This window comes from Platalea leucorodia (genome assembly GCF_965183815.1).
Source record: "Platalea leucorodia genome assembly, chromosome: 11".
Lineage (NCBI taxonomy): Eukaryota > Metazoa > Chordata > Aves > Pelecaniformes > Threskiornithidae > Platalea > Platalea leucorodia.
The window spans coordinates 22306970-22322354 of NC_138833.1; positions in this window are offsets into that span (position 1 = coordinate 22306970).

A 15385-nucleotide genomic window follows, 5' to 3' on the forward strand; every position below is an offset into this window, starting at 1 on the left:
TCATAGGCAGTCCTGCAGATTCACGAAGCACAGACAGAAAGGGGACAAGGGGCTGCCTATAATTCTGCCCTGTACCCTTCTGTGTTGGGACACAGGACCCTTCCCCGCTCGCTTATGATAGATAGGCACGTATTCTTCAATGCAGGGTGGGAAATCCCTCACTGATGGCTGCTTTTATCTTTTTTCCTCGCCTGTGACTCTCCTCCTCGTGGGCTCTTAGGAGCAGCAGAGCTGTCAGACGCCTTTCGCAGAGCGGGGTTACCTCTTTGCGTCCGAGCGGGCTAAGCTGCAAGTGCAAGGTCTGGTTCATGGGCTTATCGGAGCCTACGCTGAACCTGCAGCTCTGCCTCCTGGGCAGAGCGCTCCTGCCTGGGCACCGAGCCCAGCACTCCTCAGCTGGGGATTTATTCAGCCTGGATGAAAACTCATTCTAGCTATTTTCATCTGCCAGTTACGTATGAGTTTATTTACCCAGTTTGTTTTATGCCTTTTCTCTTTCAGCATCTCAGCTCTCAAGTGGGTTGTACAACTTCCATTAAAAGCATGAAGAAACTCTCACTCTCAGCAGCGCTGTAAATCAGAGATTTAATCTCAAATGATTACAAAAGCAAAAAGAGTAAATCAATCATAGTTAGCAGATTTACCTGGTTTTGTGTAATATTTATCTCAGAATAAATAGTTCTACTCTGACATCAGTATATTGCCTTGAATTTATTTTGGTTAAAAAGCTCTGTAGTAATTAACAGGTCTAATGGGAATTGCACCTTGATTATTTTTTTCCTGGAGATTTATTCGTCCCCTTCCTTTATTCATACTCCTCAAGATCTGGACGGGCTTTTAAATAATTTGTATTCATTATGAGGCAATGATATAGGATCAGTAGGGAACATCAAGAAGAATCACTGACATGAATTTTCATCAGTTTTAATAAATATTGAATGCATTTTTCTTGGGTTTTAAAAAAATAAAATTGTATGTCAGAGCTTGCATGTTTGTGAAGGAGTTAGGTGAGTGGAAAATGAAAAAGAGATTTTCTCCTCTGTGTATTTCTGTCTAGCAGCTATTCAAGTATAAGAGTTTATTTTCTTCTTTTCTGCTTAAGACCCAAGGTATGCACTTGGTACTTTTAAATAGAACCTTGCTCCTAATCTCTAGACAGAGAGATAGCAGGATTAATTCAAATAAAGTCCCTGAGAAAGAATTACAGAATTTGAAATCTTAGAAAATCTGTATTTAGTTATACCCCATTTGTGGTTTCCTTTTTTAAATACACCAAGGGTCAAGAACTATACTGCCATAAAACGTAGACATGAGTAATTCTTATTCTCTCTTCTTTGCAGGGGGCTTCCTCACCTGTACAGAATTATCAGCGATAAATTCATTTAACTGAGCAACACAATAAATTGGCAGGACAGAAGGAAATTATATTCATCAAATCACTGCCAAGGTGCACAGAGAGAGAGTGCAGAACTTGACACAGGTGCCACGTACATCATGTTTGCTGAAAAATCTTTGCTCTGCTGAAAAGGCATCTAAGTCAGAAGCCAGCACGGGATTTAAGGTCAGATGCAGCGTTGGAGAAAGCCATAGCTCAGCCTGGCTTCTGCTAAGGAGATTTCCACCGGCCTTTAATCAGCGCGTGCCTGCCCCTCGGTGCGAGCGGCCCAGCAGTCATAGAATCATAGAATCACAGAGTCGTCAAGGTTGGAAAAGACCCTTCAGATCATCGAGTCCAACCGTTAACCCAGCACTGCCAAGGCCATCTATACCCTGTCCTCGAGCACCGCATCTATCCAGTCCTGCTGGAAGGGCGTCCTCCGCGGGCCAGGCTGGAACTGGAGAAAAACGAAGGCAGCAAAGGGTTTTAGGCAAAACACCTTTCCTTCTCTGGCTGTCTCAAAATCTGCCCCTCGTCCTGAGACGTGTGAAGCAGCTCACCCCAAAGAGCCAGCCAACGGCCCGCTGAAACCTATTGCAGTATGTACGGAAACCGTAAATATTCTGAGCTATGCCCTGGGCTCAGAGAAAACGCGCAGCCCGAATAGGCAATTTTTCTTTAGTTTTATTCCTTTTATACTGTTTCAGTGACCTTTATTTCAAAAATACCGTTTTCCTGTTTAACAGCGGACATGTGAAAGGCAGTTTCATGCTGGCTGGAGACTAAAAGGGCCAAAATAAGTGCCATAGTGATAGCTTTAAAAAAGGAAACTATAGCTGTTACTTTTTTTCTATGTTTATTTCTCTGTTGTTTTCACATGAACCCTATAGCTTATGCCATTCTGAAGTGGGACAAATCAATTTCAACTGATAATAATTATTTTAATCTAAAGACAATATACAAAAATATAAACTGTGACCTGCCTACCTTCATAAATTTTCAGATAAATTCACTTTGAAATAGGCAGCATTGTGAATGTCAGATATTTCCTGGATCATAAGAAAGGTCTGGGACAAAATGATAAAATTTTTTGAAAAGATTACTGAGAAAATGATCGGTTTTACAGGGTTTTTACCCACTCAGCTGCACAAGCACTCAGACATTTACCCTGCGGCTCTCTCTGATGCTTTAATCTTGAGCACCAGTGAACAAAGCATTTCAGATCAGGCAAACCTGGAGTTGCTTTGTGTGGTCAGACGTCACTTGTTTAGTGATGCTCACTAATCGACATCTAACAGACTCCTAAGACTGTGGCTAGATATTAATATACTAATGCCATAAAATTTCAATTTTCCCTTATTTTAAATATTTTTTCTCATATTGCTTCCCATAAAATAATCCCAGCAAAACAAAATCATGACAAAACCAGTGTCTCAGTAACCAGATCATGCAAAACCCCTCAACCAAGTCAGTCAGTACGAAAATACAGAAAAATGTCATTACCACCACCACTTTTAGCAGCTCATTTTCGTTAGCTGTGAGTGATGTGGCACACCTGAGCTTTAGCCTATACAGAAGGCATCATCACAAGCCCTGCGCCACCTCAGTGCACAGCGTTCGTGGGGCTGGGCTAAGCCAACCCCAGTACTGTTGGTAACCTAATAGAAATAAAGAGGACATGCTGATCATCTAAATTTCACCCAGCTATCACCCTTCTACACACGAAATTCAGACTCTGCTGTGAGACTGTGTGAGCTCTTATAGGAAGAGGAAAAAGATAAGCGTTGGAGATGATCAGTGCTGCTGCTGTACAGAGAAAGGTACCTTTGTGTCGTGTATTTACATGTATTTTCAATATTTATTTTCACAGAAGTATTTTCATGAACTATGGCAAGGTTAAAGCATTCAAAATCGTACCAATAAACGCAATGGCAGAACGGCAGAAACCGTCACAGCGTGGTAACGTATGTGCGCTGGGTTTTATGCAAGACAGCTCTTGTTCTCTCTCGGCCATTATCTAGGGCAATAACTCTAGGGCTGGGAGACCTCACTGGTTCATCTAAAAATAGGGTATCAACTGTGTCAATGCAATTATCAGTTGTTTCAAGGCACAGAACTCTACCCTAACCTTACAGCCAGAGAGCTTTGTTTGAATACGCCGGCCTCTGAGCGCACACAATACCATTATCAGCTTTCATTCAACCCGAGTGGTCATCCATTGATGTGTGGAACTTGCTAATGGGGATTTTACCCGTGGTCCGGTTGTCGATAATTACGCCCTTCTGACCAACACATATTAAGTGGATTATGCTGTTAAATACTTGTTCCCAAGTGTCCTGGATGAAAATCGCCTTGCCTTTTGCAGCTGAACAGTACAAAAAAAACCTGAAAAAAAATTATCGCCATTGAGAGCTATAGCCAAAGAAATTCAAATCATCTGCAAGCTGATCGAAGGCAGCTCATGCCGTTCCTGATTTATTCTCTTTGTCCATACATCGCACCAGTCTGGTCAAATTTCATTATCACCACCACTTTTAGCAGACATTAACAAAACAGTGCTCGCCTCCACTCCCTCCTCCCACTGACACCTCGTGAACGACAGCCGCGGCGTAACTCTGCTGGGAAGTTACTTTCCAGAAGCACAATGACCAAAGCAGCTCTTAAAAAAGTGTGTGAGCCTGGCTTTACTCGGATTAGGATTGGGGCTTGAGCAGGAGCTGGGGGGGATGGCAGGTAGGGGAGCAAGGAGCGTCCTCGGCCTGCAGCGGACGGTGCTAAACTGGCCATGCTCAGGACAAAGCGGGATGCGACTCAGCAGGGAGCAGGGCAAGGCTCTGGATGCAGGCACGAGTAGCAATTCTTCAGAAAGGGATCTTGGGTGTTAATCACAAGCTGGAGTGGATAATATTGCTTGGCTGCAGAAAAGGCTCAGCACCACCCTGAGACCTCTGAACCGAAGTAATCCCGCCGAGTGCTGCAGTCCGTTCGGGGCACAACGCTTCACAAAAAGACACATCTGCTGGAGAGAGTCCAGGAAAGATGAACCAGGGTGAATGAAGGACGTGACCTAGGAGGACGGACCAGAATGTGTCGTAGTAGATTTGGGGTCAGTTGTGTCAGCACAAGGAGACCCCAGGACCCCACTTCAGGCTGTCCTGCCCCCAGCCTTTGCCATTCCCATTGCCTGTTGTGAGAACTTTTATATATGAGACAAGGAGGAGCGGAATAATCCATGCTCCCTAACTTCTGCAGACAGTGTAAGAAGCAATGGGCTGATAGTACAGGAAGGAAGACGAAAGTTAGACATAACGTAAGCTTTCCGAACAGATGGTGGCTGCAGATTGCCTGGGAGACAGGTATTTAGCAAATACATGGAGGTGAAAATCTTTCATCATGTAAATATTGTCACTTACTTGTATATTTATATTTTACCTTTAAAAATATATACATTATATGATTACATAATAAACCAAATCAAGGTTGATACATTTATACTTATATTTATAAAATAGAAATATGTCAACCGTAAACATCGTACTAGCTACTGTGGTACAGCAAGATGAACCCCTTGCGTCCTTTCAGACCTATTTTTCTCTGATTTTTCTATGCTCTTTCTGAGGTAGTCTCTCCTGTAGGTATCTTAAGAGGAGGTGTATGTTATGCCTTGCTGGTACCTTCCTCAGTTTCTCTGACGTGCATCTAACTCACAATCGTTAACATCTGATATAAATCTTTGTTTGCTCAGAGGAATGCAGGCAAGTTGCTAAAAGCAAACGTGTTTAAATGGTGCCCGAAGGGGATGGCAGAGTTTATGCAGAGTCTATAAATTAGTCTTATATGAGACTGGCTGTAGAAATGTCCTTCCTCTGTCCTTATGCCGTAGCCCAGCTCTTTCAAAGGACGTTCAACGCAGCAAGTCTTGGCATCAGTCAGGAATATTTCTGAAACCAATAATGTGAGATTTTGTTAGCATAGAAAATGCAAATAAGTAGAATAATTTTTTTATTAAGGTTGTTGTCTGCATCTGAATATTTCATGCACTTAGATGAACTGAATGATATAAAAATCTTTTTATTTTATTCCAACAAATATAGGAAAAGTTGAGTCGATTAGACGTAATTTTCTGCTTTGGTTTTGCTTGCCTACAGATCTCAAGGCCAAGTGGTTCCCAGGTACTCCTATAAATCAGCAGCAGCCCTGCTGACTTACGTGCAGTCCTACCCTTCTAAAAGCCTCAAGAACGAGGTCAACAGAATTTACAAATTTTTCAGGAGTGCTCTCTTTCGAAACGTAGCGGGTGTGACGGGGTGGGGAGCCTGCCTCAACAGCCGCTGCGCTGTACCCCCCGCCTGCTAATATTTATGTATGCTAGCAATCTTTTTTTCATGAAAAGAAATAGGATGACAATAATAAAGGTGAAGCCAAATAGTGCTGCTGCTGGCTTTTGTTGTTAACGGAGTAGCCCTCTCGCTGACTCGCAGTATATTGAAAAATCATATGTAGCCTGAAACCTACGTATTATACATGCTGGAAAGCACATTCCCGATGCAAATGCCATGTTACAGACATTGCAGAATTAACATATGCAGTCTGTAGGAATGCTTTATTATAAATAGTATCCCTGAATACAGATAAGACTCCATGTGTGTTTATTTTGTATATAGAAAATGTAATTTTGTTTAGTATGAGGAAGCGCGTTACAGGATCTGGCTGAGAGATCATTTCTGTGTAATTCAGTAAGGGTGTACATAAATGGGGTCTTACGGGTTTAAAGTTATAAGGTGCTTTAAGATCTCCAGGTAAAGCTGGTGGAAGACGCAAAATACTGCTTTTTGCAGAGCTTGTGATTACATGCATGTTCTCTCAGTCATCACACTTCAGACAGCCTTGTACCTTATTCTAAACATGCAGATCAGGATTCCTGCCAATCTCAGTTCATTTGTCAGCTGAGACTAAATGTAAAATAACCCCAACAGATCCAAAACAATTTTTGATGCCAGGGTACAAGAAATGCATTCATTACTGGTCCTACAGAGAGTCATAGGAATATAAAACAGGCTCAGATCACACTCATCTTCTGCATCCCAGGGATAACAAAAATAGATGTTTTGTTCTTAAAAGTACATCCGAGGCCCACTTATCTTCATACGCTTGCTGTTCTCCTGTTGCCACCTAAAATCTTGAACCTCCAGTGTGACTGTTTTATCAAAACTCTCTTATGTTGATACACATTTTTGTCCGGACAGAATTTCAGGCCGTTGGGGATGGCCACCAGGCAGGGTCAGGGGAGGGTTTTGGGGGTGGCTGAGGTGTGGAAGGGGAGCTGGGAGGACTGGGGGTGTTTGGGATATCCCCAGGGGTGCAAGTGGTACCCAGGATTTCTCTTTCTCCTGCAGATGACCTTTATGTCACTCAGTTTGATCTTGGAGCACCGACTCCCTCTAATTTCTCCTCAGGCATTAGGATGGGCCCCTGCTCCCATCAGGATGAGGATTTCCCCGACATTTGACACTGGAATGGGACATGGTCACTCTGCAACATTGGAAAATTGAACAGCTTTCAAACACATTGCTTTGATCATGCTTTATATTAAGTTGGCCCTGTATTTGGACATGATTTAAACGCAGCCCTTGAGCTTCATTAGAAGATAGTTTATAGTAAATTTTGCCTTTAATTTTTATTGATATTAAAAACAACGCTGTAGAAAATAAGAGTCAGATTCTTGTTGCCTCAAACAATGTCAAGGATGAACTTTTCACAAAAAATCATGGATGCTTCACTGCAGGGGGCGCGTAAGGGAAAATATCACCCGAGGAAAGCACATTTGAAAACATAGACTTACTTTTATGTTCTTATGCTGATTATCTGATACATGAAGTATCTGAGAGGTAACAACTGGGAAATTAATTTTTTTGAGAGTCTAATTGAATGGCTTTTAATCTGTGCTACTATCAGCACTGAAAAAACATCACTGAGATTTCTGACTCTTTACAAACTACTTGGTGCTTCAGAGCTCTGAAAATGTGTTGTCCTGAAGGAATTTAATTGGGAATTAAACAGCTGGAACTCCAAAAGCAAGAGCTGCTCCCGTAGCAGTCTGCCCATTACAAATTCACATTAAAATACCTGGTTATTCAAACCACTCAAGATTACTCAGAACTCTTCCCGCATTTGTCGTCTTTGTCAGCTGCGTAAAGCAGAGCTTGCCTTCTTAACAGCTTAAACCTTGGCAAAAATCCTTCCTAATATAACCATGTGCAATGGTAAAAAATAGAAAATTGCCTACTTTAGCCACAGGGTGATGAGAGACAGGAGGGAAGTGGAGGAAAAAGCAGTTTCGGTGTTGGGCTGGAAAACCCCAACACTCATCCTGGCAGCGGTCTATCGGGGGCTGCTTTGCAGGCAGCCTGCGCGCGGAGCACAGCAGCAGGGTTATGTGCAGTTTATTAACTTGCCTGGAGATGTAAGAGCTAAAAACACAGGCTCTCACACCTCCTGCTTTGTTGATCACACGTCCTGCAAACCAGATTAAGTGTATAAAAGAGCAAAAGGGCCTAACGGGTAGCATGCAGTATGGACGCTGATGCCGCGATGACAAGCTGAAAATCCATCCCTGCAGTAATCCACTCCCAAATCATTACAGTTCCTCTGCCTAAGGGAGGGGGCTGGGGTGGGTATTCACTCTTAACATAAAAGAGCATTTAACTTTCAGTTTAAATTGAAAGAAATTGGATTAATGAGTCACACGATCTTGCTATTGTTAGAGGTAGGTTTGCTGTGCTGCTTGCTCATTAACTTGGTGTCTTTGAAGCGAGATGGAGCCTCCCAGCAGTTCGCTGTTTAAATCCTCGCAGGTTGTTTGGTGGCTGCCTGGTTTTAGTTATGGATTTGGTACAGATGTCAAAAGTTTTGAACAAACAAAATGAAGATCATTAGTGGAACAAGTTGTTCCAACTTTAAGAAAAACTCTTGGAGATTTGCTTGTGGAACACACAGAAGAGAAGTTTTTCCCATTTGATGTTGGCAGTGATAAAATATCTTCAGGCTTTATGGAGGCCAAGGGTCTCATTTACTAGCGAATCACTACTATCTGTCTATAAGGAGTATAGCATATATGCTGGTATGTGTATCTCCTACATACATGCTGCTTAAGCTACTTGTGAGCTTGGCGTAGGTTCCCTTTCTCAGTGAATGAGTGAAGTTTATCTCTGGAGAGCTGGTGATTTGGGCTAAAATTATTATTCTATTTGTGTCGTTCATATTTCTAGTAAAAGATGTCCCATTCTTCAGTCAGGATGCCAGTGCCTTTTCATTCTGTGCTTTACAAACACGCACTCGGTGGTGCTCCATTCACCAGGGAGCTTACAGCCTTTGGCCCTGCTCCTGCAAAGACTCGCACCCTGCTTTTCTTTACGTGTTCTGAATCGTCCCAGTAAGCCTAGCAAGACAACCAATATTTTGGAAAGAGGAGACAAACGCTATATATGCTCTGCGTACGTGTGCATAGACATCCACGCATGTGGACACCAATTTAGATTAGCAAGTGAATGCACATGGGGAGTTGGTTTCTGATAACAGAGTTGCCAAATTTCTGCAGCTGAGGTTTGTCCCCTGCCGCAGATTTCCTTGCCCCTCAGCAGCACATCTCACCCAGCCTGGAGCGGGGTGAGAAAGGAGGGTACCTGGAGACCTTATGGATGAGTCCAACAAGAACAGTTCTCTAAGCAAAGATATGCAAGAGGCGCTATGTCAATTTTTATGAGACGTGCCCAAAGGCAGCCTCTGGCTGTAATAGCCTGCGGCTTCAAAGGTGCCAATTACAAGTGTATTTTGAAAATGAGTTGGCAATTTTATTTTTATAAAATCCTATCTAGACAATTCTATCTGGACTCTTTCCAGCAGCGTGACAACAACTTTCAGTATTCCTGCAAACATCCCAACAAATGCCTTTTACCAGCCACCCACAGCTCACTTCAAAAATACTGGAAACAAGGAGTTTCAAAGCGAGCAGTGTCACAGACAGGCATCGCTGTGGTTTTCATGTCATGTTCCCCTCACACAGGAGTTTTAAGAGATTTACTTTGTTTAACATTACAGAAAGACTTTCATAATGCCCCAAGTGTGGAGTTTATTTCTGAGCCAGCGTAATAATGTCTGTACTTTTAAATTATTTTAGGTTTCCTTAACCTTGGCGGGAAAGCGAAAGGGGAAGGCGGTGCTATTCATAGTTAGCTACACTGATAGTCAGGTCAACAAAATTTATTTGCCTTCTCCCCATTTAAGATTTCCCCAGCTGCCTCCATCAACTCTCCCTCATTCTTTCTTCATATTTTATCCTTGGTTTTAAATCTCACTCTGAATGACAACATTAGCTTTCCAAACTACTCAGCAATATCAGTTTTCCCCTAAAGACTTCCCTGAGGCTGATTTGTACAGGCTGCAATCGTCTCTTTTTTTTTTTTTTCCTGACTTACGTTGAACAATATCCTCACTAATGACATTTCCCCAGCAATGATGCACCAGGGAAAAGCATGGAACGAGAAGTAGGAATGATGAATACAGCCTAAATGGATGGAGGAGGATGTGCTAGGTTTTGCTGCTGTATCACTCCATAAAAACTACATCTCTTGTCTCATTCCATCTACCATAAAGATGGAGCACCGTGCTGCAATGTTCTCAGACGGTTACATCAGGCGCACTATTGCATAATACATTTTTGCATCCTTATAAAGAAGATACATGCCTAAGCTTGTAATGTGTGTTCTGTGTCTGTCCAGATAGCCTGATAAAAAAGCCTCATCTAAAAGAAAAGACTGAAATAATCTTGAGATAAAAGTGTACTAAATAATTTCCTGCGATGAGAGCAGGGAATACGCAGAGGCAGGGTCATCCCAGTTTGGCAAAACTAGTCATTAAAAAACGCCTCCAGCGAGCCATAACCCTAACTGCTTCTCCTCTCCTGCCAGAGCTGCACCTGGCTGTATCCTTGCCTTGGTGGATGATTTCTTTCTCTCCTCTGCCTGTTTGCTCAGGGATAGACCCTGAAGTCCAGCTCTCTTTAAAGGCAACGAGAAGGGTGCATTTTTACCGAAGCTTGGTCTCTATATACACGTGCTCCTTGACTGCTGTTGGTATTTGTTTCAGAGCCCAGCCTCTGAAAAACAGACTCGTGCTCTCCTCTGTCCCCTTCCCAGGGTATATAACCGCCACTTGCATCTGCCCACAGTCTGTAGATAAAGCCACAGTTGACGTATCAACAGAATGAATTTTCATTCAAGCTGTGAGCTCTTTGGAGCATGCGTGACCGTCTTTGCTGTAATGACTTGTAGTTTTAAACCTTTTTCCTAAGAAGGAAGCTGTGAGAAACCTGTCCCCATCAAGTTCTCTGAAGCTGATACACAAAGTTGTCTCCTTCCTTGCTTGCAGTCAGGCTGCAGCACTCCTTGGGGTAGAAGGCATTGCAGATGCTGACAGCCAGGGACTGAACAAGAGGTGTAAACAATCTATTTTCTGTTTACTTGTGATACTTGCTTGTTGTAGCTGGAATTTAATGCATTTGAATTCATTGACAGCAGAAATTATGCTGAACTATCACATGCTTGCACTGGAGAATTTCTGGGTTACTTAGCAATGTCACATAAGATAATAGAAAATGTCATTTTTACTCAGCCATCACAAGGTGCCTTATAAAGTGTGTTATTATTGCCTTTTTGTCTTCACTTCTCAAATAACCTGTGTATCTCAAAGCTATGAAATCCTATTTAGGATCTGTCTAACCCAGAAAAGTAACAGAGGCAAACTTGAGAGGGAAGCGGCCAGGACCCTTCAGGTTCCCCCCGAGAGCTGGAGACTGCCCGGGCTGCTCAGCACGGGGGAAACAACTGGGCGGATTATTTGCTTTGCATCAGAATTAGATCTGAATCGGGGAATTAATTTCCTAGCCCTCAAAAGTTAGAGTACAGTTCACTGCTGGATTTGCCTTCTTTTTGTCAGTGGTCATTTTCAGAGGCATGAGCAAAGATAGACTGGAGGATCCATCTTTAATAAAAATTGTAGCTTGAACTTTAAGTATCAGTAGCTGAACCAGATGAAGAAGTGGCTTTGCACTCACATTTCACAGGCTTTCTTTTCTAAATGAGGTGTTGAGACCATGAATTTCACAAGAAGATTCAGATAGTGAAACATCGACACACGCCAGGGTGAAAGCCTGGAGGGTTTTAAGATTTTGGAAACAATCCTAACATTTCTCTGAAATGACTTTTTCTAGGATTTCCCTGGAATGCAACAGTACAGAGGCTTGATTTTAAAATTTGGAGCATCTAACGACCTCTGCCCCGTTCCTTTAACCTGGTTCTGACAGATTTAAAGAAATTAATTTGCTTTTAATTTGAAAAGGGTGTAAGCATGGGATACTAAGTTTGCAGTCAATGAACCTCTAAAGAGAAAACAGAAAAATAACTTTTTACCACAGGCTGCTCTGTAGAGTAATAAATAATAATTAGCTTCTACTCATCACTTCTCATTCGCTTAACCTCAAATTGTGTTATGAAGAGGAATGTGTGATTGTCACTCTAAAATGGAGGCTGATTGAGGCACAGAGAGGCGACGTGGTTCCTGCGGAGTGTGCAGAAGTCAGCCCAGGAACAAGGCTAAACCACGTCCTTCATTACGACCAACCTGCAGGCAACAGGTCTACCCTCTCTTTAGAGCAACTCCCCAGGTGAGAAACTGTCCTTTCTGCCGCACCGCAGGGTGGACAAAAAGAAAACCCAACCAACAACCCAACAGAGCTCAACCAACAGACTGAGCCCCACAGCTTTTTGTTGAAACGGCTGCAAGGTTGCATCCCATGCAATCGTGGCCACCGGCTACAGTACACCCTTCCTGCCCACGGAGAAGCTCATTTTTAAGACTGAGTCTTAAAGTGATTCCACATGAATCATTTTCTTAAGTCCTAATGATAATCAGGCTCACTTCAGTTTCATTAACTCCAGCTATCTGTTGATATGGAGACTGGCTCTCCCCGCTCCTGCAGTCTGTCTTTTACGTTTGCAGTCAGCCTTTACAAAGCTTAGAATTGATTATGCCAATATTGTGTTAGCGAACACGGGGCTGACGACCCCGTGACGCCGGCAGGTCAATATTGTTTGATTCTACTTGAGAGTCTATTTCAGGAACTCATTGAGCTGTTTTGGGACTACATCACGTGCGCAGCTAAAATTTACAGCAGTGCACAGCAGTCAGAAAGCATTTCTAAATATTTATGCATATACACTGGGACACAAAAACATACACATAATCAAGCCTGCAGGTTCCTACTGCACAACTGATTTTCTTTAAAAGGATTGCTAGAATCAGAGTAGAAATGACGCCTCTTCAAATGACGTCCTCCTTTGGCCAGGTTTGGTTATCTATGTGTTGGGTTGACAGAACATAGATGGTTATGACCTTGATAGAGCTGCTGTCAAGGTTTGACGATGCAAAGCTGGACACTGTATCTGAGAGCATTGAAAGAACCCCCAACACCTTCCTCATGCACGTAGCCCACATTTCCAACTGCTAAAGGCATTTTTGGAATAGATAATCCATTGGGAACATTTTTATTCTCTTTTACTCTTCAACAGAGGACTCTCTGAAGTTAACAGGCATCAATTTGAGCCCCAAGAGTCAGCTGAAACATCAAAGCTGTATGCCCCCAGTACATTGCAGAGTTAGTCTAACAACAGCTGGAGAGGTCTTTAAATACAGCTGGGCTACTTGCTTTGTCTGTCTCCACTTAGCTAACATTTAAAACACCTGGGTACTAAGTGATAGCAAAGCTTTGTCTGCAAGGAGGATGCCTTCGAGGAGGCCTCTCCTCTGGTAAGTTCAGTGTTTTGAACTGTCTAGAAGTGATTTCTGTGTTAACTCTCACTTAAGAATGGATTTTTCTGGCTTCAGAAACTTGATTGCTTAATGTTCAGTAACAGCAAGCTGAATGAGATGGGCATACATGAGAATTTATCATCATTGTCAGGTCAGTTACTGTATGTTATGAACCTGAATCCTTCCTCTAAGCTCTTTCTAAATGTTTCAGTTTGCCTACAGGTAAAGATGACCGTGCATCTCTCTCTCTCTCTCTCTCTCTCTCCCGTGCATGCTTTATTTCTTGAATAGTGAATAAAGGCAAACATCAGAAGCTGTACTGAAGAGGTTTGGTTTGATTGAAACCTTAACTCATTTTGTATTATTAGAGCCAAGAGAAAGGTGTTTACTCATTTTGTTGTGATGATGTAAAGCCTTGGATTCTGCTCTCTCGGGTGTGAACTGCCATCAGCGATGAGGAAAGCTGCTCTTCCTACCTAAGCAGAAGCATTCACAGCAGTGTATGAACTGACCTGCTGTTGAGATCCTGGTTCACCTAAATCCTCTGTTCTGACACTGAACCCCCAGTTATTTCGGAGTGGGTATTTTTATTTTCTCTATTAGTCCTTCTCGTCTCATTAGCTCTGTGCATAGCAACTCGTCTCCCTGCCCATAAGAATGTAAGCAGAAGACATAAAGCAAAGTGAGATTCAAAGAACAGGCACGACATTATATTCTATCATTTTCTTGCTGCCTGTTTCTTTTCTCGATTCCTATAATAATTTCTCTCTTCAGCTCAGGATTTTAACAAGAAAATTGCTCTCTAATTTACACTAAACAGTTTTACTACGGTCTTCTTAAGACCTTTCGAAGAAGCATAGGTTTGCTGGAGGCAATATTAATGAGGGGCACATGTGAGCAGTTAAAGCCCTGATTTAAAAGCTTCCCAGAATTTGTCTGGAAATAATGTGGAGATAGCACGAAATATAGGGAAGAAACTAAAACACAGAATAGCTCATTTAAACAGGCATGTCGGAAAGCTGGTTTTTTTTTGTGGTGTTGGTGTTTAATGGAGAAAAGGGAGGTAAGTTAAAATAAATGAAGCCTGCTGAGATTTTTTTTTCAGTATTTTTATTTTGGTTACTTATCTACTGCCTTTTCACTTGTTATCACTATTTAGTTTTTTTGAACCTTGAGTGTAAAGTGCCATAGTTAAGATAATATGGACTTAAAGTGGCCTTTGGGTGGACGTGGGGGGCATGGGCAGGGAGGGAGCAACTGCGTACCCCGGCAGCGTCCTAAGGGACAGATCAGCAAGAGTACCTGCCTGCGGGAGAGCAGTCAGGGCCCTTCTCCTGCCGCTGATCACCGTGATGCAAGCACGGTTAGATAATCTGTAAATGCAAAAATCTGCAATCAACAAAATTAACATAAGCTCCATGCCAAGCCATAATTAACAATAATAACAAAAAATAGGCATCAGCTTGGAAAGGCGAGTGCTTAATACTTCCAGAAAAGATTAGTGGAAGAGAAATATTCAGTTTTAGGGATTCCTGGTCACAACTATCGGAATTGGGAAACGTGAGCATGAAAAACATATAAAGCAGTTGCTGTATGTTAGCACACATAGCTCTGGAAAACCTGCTTTGGCTTCTCCTGTGTGTCCTTCCACTGGTTGAAGGGGTGCCATTGCTAGACTAGTAGAGTCACTGTAGGCTTCTTCTGGTTTAACTGGGACCAGAAAAGCCTAAGTTTCTAATTACTTCCCGGGTGTTAAATATATCTGAACTTACTTCTTCCTACAAGCTTGTGTGGTTCCAGCTCCCCTCTATGCTTTATTCCCCCTTCCACGTTCCCAAACAGAGTCTTTGAGGGCTTCTTGTTCGTGTGCTGTGGTGGGGAGGTTGTTTCGAAGCTAGGCTGTACAGGAGCTTCATATTCTGAAATCCTGCTTTCTCATTACAAAATATCTTCATCTTTTTCATAGAGTAGCTGAAAAGTAAAAATGAGCTGGCAGTGAGAATTGGCATAAAGATATACTTGGAACTACTATGGCATAAACACTGAAACTGGTTATGGCTAATGGAAGTCAGAAACTACAGCTTGGTGCAGTAGCCAGAATTTTGAGTGGGCAATAATGGTGGGGAAAAAAAAAAAAAAAAT